We start from the raw sequence: 5,221 nt of genomic DNA on the forward strand, positions 1-5,221 counted from the left end.
AGAAGGACTCGTTGTCCATAAGTTCTGAAATATTAGCTTTTTTTAAAAATCAATTCTTTAGATTTTTGTGTACCTACAGTAACGTTTTTGTGTACCTGCACAGTTTTCAAATTAGACTTTACATTTAGAATCTACACAAACTACTCCACATTGATAAAGTAAAAAAAAAATGCATTTAGAATTATAAATAAGTAAGATTTACAGATAAAAACAGATTAATCTCAGTTGCATAAGTATTCAACTCCTTTGCTACTGCAGCCCTAAATCAACTCAGTTGCAAATGATTTGTTTGAAAGGTCACAAAATGAGTGAAATGGTTTCAGCCTGTGTGTACTCAAAGTGGTTTAACTTGTAGATAATTTCCCTCAGGTATATAAAGACTTTCAAGCTGCAACTCGCATCGTGATCCAACAAAGCAACCATGAAGACCAAGGAGCTTTTGAAACAAGTCAGGGATAAAGTGGTAGAGAGGCACAGAGCAGGAGAAGGGTACAAGAAAATTTCAAAGGCGCGGAGTATCCCTCTCAGCACAGTGAAGACCATCATTAAGAAGTGGAAGATGCATCATACCACCCAGACTACAGGTTTAACAGGTAACATGAGATAATGAACTACTCCAAGGATCTGGACGAATGGACGTTTATTTAATCGATTCATTAATTAAACGATTTAGAACAGGGTTTGGAACAAAGACCCGGAGTGGACGGGTCAGTTTTGGCTGCCCCTCGCTCCAGCGCTTTTGGGAAGGTTTTTATTTTGTGTTTGCTCTGAACGCGAATGACCTGATATTATAAGCCAACTTTTTTTTTCTAAAAAAAGACAAACCTTTCGTGCAATTTAATGGGAAACTCAAGTTGCATATCTAGCAGAACTCGTCCTGAAACAATGACTATTGTTTACACTACTAACTTAAAGCAGCGCGCAAACTCCTCCCCCCCGCATGCAAAAACGCACCGATTCTAACCTTGCATGCACGCACGCTCGAGATATGAAGCATGCATATGCTGACGTGCCATGTTCATATCTGATGAAAGAAAGGAGCCGCCTTCGTGCAGAAATACCCTTCTGTCGATTGCAGTCTAGTGGAAAATCACCTCACGCTGAGAGAGCTCGTTGCGGGTTTTTGCTGAGACCACGAGTCAGACTGAATACCCCTGTGAAAGCAGACTGTATTAAACCGCTCCACAGCCTCTATCTAGATACACATGCGCGGACAGAATAACTGAATACATATTCAGTTTGTGTATGTTTGTTTGCTTTTATGAATGTATGAAATGTCCACAACTTGTTTATTTTTTTTGAGAATATGAATATAAAAAAACAGTTATTTTGAGGGACAAAAAATGAGCAATGAATACTTTTGTCAAAAGAAATTGCGCATTGCAGAATTTACAAATATAAGCATTTTTTATTCACTATTCAGTTAACTTTATATATTATATTCAAGCTGTTTTGAAAACGCTTAAGGTATCTTTAAAATCATACAGTTCAATATAATTTGTGCCGCTTTACGCGTAAAGATCTACACAAGACTCGAGGTGTCCGGTTGCAGCAGCGACTTAGCGAGCCTTTAGAATCTCGTGCCAGATTTGTGTGCTTCAAAACAGGAGGGGATGTCATTGTTATAATACGAGAAGCACATTTGACAACACCGACGCGCTGAAGCGACCATTAAACACGACCCAGACTATTAGTTAATTGCATTTGGAAATAAAACAGAACCAGAGCAGTCTGTGATGAACGCGCCCCTTTCACTGCTGAACGCTTTGTTTAATGGAGCTGTTTCAGACTGAAAATGAAATACATGAGTGTCTGCAGATTATTATTATTATTATTATTATTATTATTATTATTATTATTATTATTATTATTATTATTATTATAGTATTTGGTCTACGGTGTAAGGTGCCTTTTCCAAATGTGTGCGTAAAGTCTCTTTAACGTTTCAGATATATTCCTTCTTTACTTTTCGGTTGTTAGATATTTGTTTTATTATTTTAATTGCATTATAAGTGGGGAGGGTTGTTTTGGTTTGGTTGGGTTGGGGAGGGGGGGGGGTGTAACGGTATCGACGAGCACAATAGCCGTTAATTCGGGTTTCAGTGCTTGTGGTTTAGTATTTTCCACTGAAGATAAACATCAACACGTGGTCGTTTCAGATGGACAATCGATCGAAGGTGCAAAAACCACCTATGCATTTTTTTCTTGTTATTTCCTGTCTCAAAACAATAGTTATATTTATATATATATATATATATATATATAGAGAGAGAGAGAGAGAGAGAGAGAGAGAGAGAGAGAGAGAGAGAGAGAGAGAGAGAGAGAGAGAATAATAGATGGGGTTCAGTGAGTTGCAGGAAAACAATTCCATCTAGGGTTTATGTGGCGTCATAAACTACGAGACCATAGTGTATTATATAACTATATACATGTAGTTCCGAATATTGTTTTCACAGCTAAAAACTTTACAATTGCTGGTAGGATTCTTCTTTAAATCGCATGGTGCAATACACATTTTTAAACGAGATGCATCCTCAACATTAATCATTTTATTATAAACTCGTGCTGCCTGTTTATTATTTTTATTTATTTATTGCAGTTTTTCTTTCTTTCTCAGTGCAAATCCCGCTTATGATTTCGCTCGGGTCGGACAAATCCCGCTTATGATTTCGCTCGGGTCGGACAAATCCCGCTTATGATTTCGCTCGGGTCGGACAAATCCCGCTTATGATTTCGCTCGGGTCGGACAAATCCCGCTTATGATTTTGCTCGGGTCGTCCCCTGTGTCTTCGATTGGAAACTCCAATCTGCCAATCGCCAATCGGCTTCGCTAGTTCCTAGAGCACGCTGTAGTGAGCGAGTTGTTCCCTGATCAATGCAGAGACCCGGGCTCCCAATGCATGTTTACCCGCACCATAGAGACCAATGGAACCATCACGCTAACAATCTGGGACACGTTAGGAAACAATAGCGGGAGATACTACTGTGCTGAACGCAGTACCAGCTACATGCAATTCTCAAATGGGTCCCGTTGTGATCGTGTCTGGAAGTGAGTTTATACTGCAGCACTGAACGTTCGCTAACACTTTTATATGAAGTGTCTCTGATTACTCTGTGTTTGCATAGCAGATACTTTGTAAATACACGCGCACTTATACATAATTACAATGTTATTATGCAGTTATAATGTACTTAATGTGTAAATCTTTTTGCACAATCTATGTAAGTAGACAATGGTATCAGAAAATGGTTAGGTTTCAGTTAGGGATAGGGTTTTATCATGCACAAAGATTTACACATGAAGTACATTGTAACTATGCATAATAACATTGTAATGATGCTTCAGTACACATGTATTTACTAAGTAACTAATATGTAACTTCTTGAGACAGACCATGTTGACCGTGACACGGTTCAGTTTGTATTAACAATGTACACAATCGTTTTTTTTATTTTCTAATTACACAAAAATATTCAGTTACTACAGCTAATGTTAGACTAAATGACAGATCTGTCAACACTTGCTTAAAATGACATATTAGTTCCAGTGGGGTTACCACTGAATTAAAGTGATTTCTAAGGCTCTGAAACCACCGGCTGATGCTCCCCTGTAAGGTTCCGGGTCTATCCATCTTTCACTAGACTTTACACTATGTCAAGTCCATATACCACCATGAATTGGGCAGGAAAGGCAGATGTAAAGCAACTTTTAATTGGATAATTTATTACACGTACTATTTTCTTTAAATTCATTGGTTCTCATTTAATTTGGTCTGATTGGCCAAATTAATACGCGTAGTAAATATAATTACTACACAGACTAAAGTCAAAATGAGAAAGTGTACTAAATATTTGAAACGAGTAGTACATACCGCGTTTTTTGACGCAGAAGGGCTTTCATACTGAATCGCCGTGAACCGGTTTTCACAAAATCAGCAGAGCACACGCAGTGACTGGAAAAAGACACGTCTGCACATGCGCACAATGAGCACGAGACAATGAATTCTATGAGGAACTGCTAAAAGATTTTGCCTGAAAGTTTCGCTCCCTACAGTTTTGCATTAGCGCTGTCCTTGGTACTGTTAAAATTGCGGGTCCTGTAAAAACATACATAAGTAATATGTTTTTGTAAATACTGATAAAACCTAATCATTCTATTTATTTTTTCAAATACATATATATTTTCAGACAGTTCAAAAGAGAACACTTCCGTGTCTATACTGGCCCCTGCTGTCTCTGCCAGTGCGCTCGATTTCGAGGGGACACTGACATTAGTCTGCCTTGGTCCGGGGCCTCTCCTCGCCCGCAGTCCGGTTTCAGTGGTTCATCTCCAGTAACGTCACGGCGGCAGAATCTAAATAGCTTTGAGCATTTTAAGCAGATATGATGATTAATGACACTTAACCCCACGTGTTCACCACATCAATATATTATGTTGTCATGTCTTTATAATATCAGAGCGGCAGAAAGCAGAGGAAACTGTGAGCCAGTGCTGCAATATCAATGGACCAGCACCAGTGCTGCAAGATCAGTGGACCAGCACCAGTGCTGCAAGATCAATGGACCAGTACTGCAAGATCAATTGACCCAGTACCAGTGCTGCAAGATCAATGGACCAGTACTGCAAGATCAATGGACCAGTACCAGTACTCCAGGATCAATGGACCAGTACCAGTATGCCAGGATCAATTGACCAGCACCAGTACTGCAAGATCAATGGACCAGCACCAGTGCTGCAAGATCAATGGACCAGCACCAGCACTCCAGGATCAATGGACCCGTACCAGTACGCCAGGATCAATGGACCAGCACCAGTACTGCAAGATCAATGGACCAGCACCAGTGCTGCAAGATCAATGGACCAGTACTGCAAGATCAATTGTCCCAGTACCAGTGCTGCAAGATCAATGGACCAGTACTGCAAGATCAATGGACCAGTACCAGTACTCCAGGATCAATGGACCAGTACCAGTACACCAGGATCAATGGACCAGTACCAGTACTGCAGGATCAATGGACCACTACTGCAAGATCAATGGACCAGTACCAGTACTGCAGGATCAATGGACCAGTACCAGTGCTGCAAGATCAATGGACCAGCACCAGTACTCCAGGATCAATGGACCAGTACCAGTACACCAGGATCAATGGACCAGTACCAGTACTGCAGGATCAATGGACCAGTACCAGTACTGCAGGATCAATGGACCAGTACCAGCAC

The sequence above is a fragment of the Acipenser ruthenus genome, chromosome 35, assembly GCF_902713425.1.
Source record: "Acipenser ruthenus chromosome 35, fAciRut3.2 maternal haplotype, whole genome shotgun sequence".
Classification (NCBI taxonomy): domain Eukaryota; kingdom Metazoa; phylum Chordata; class Actinopteri; order Acipenseriformes; family Acipenseridae; genus Acipenser; species Acipenser ruthenus.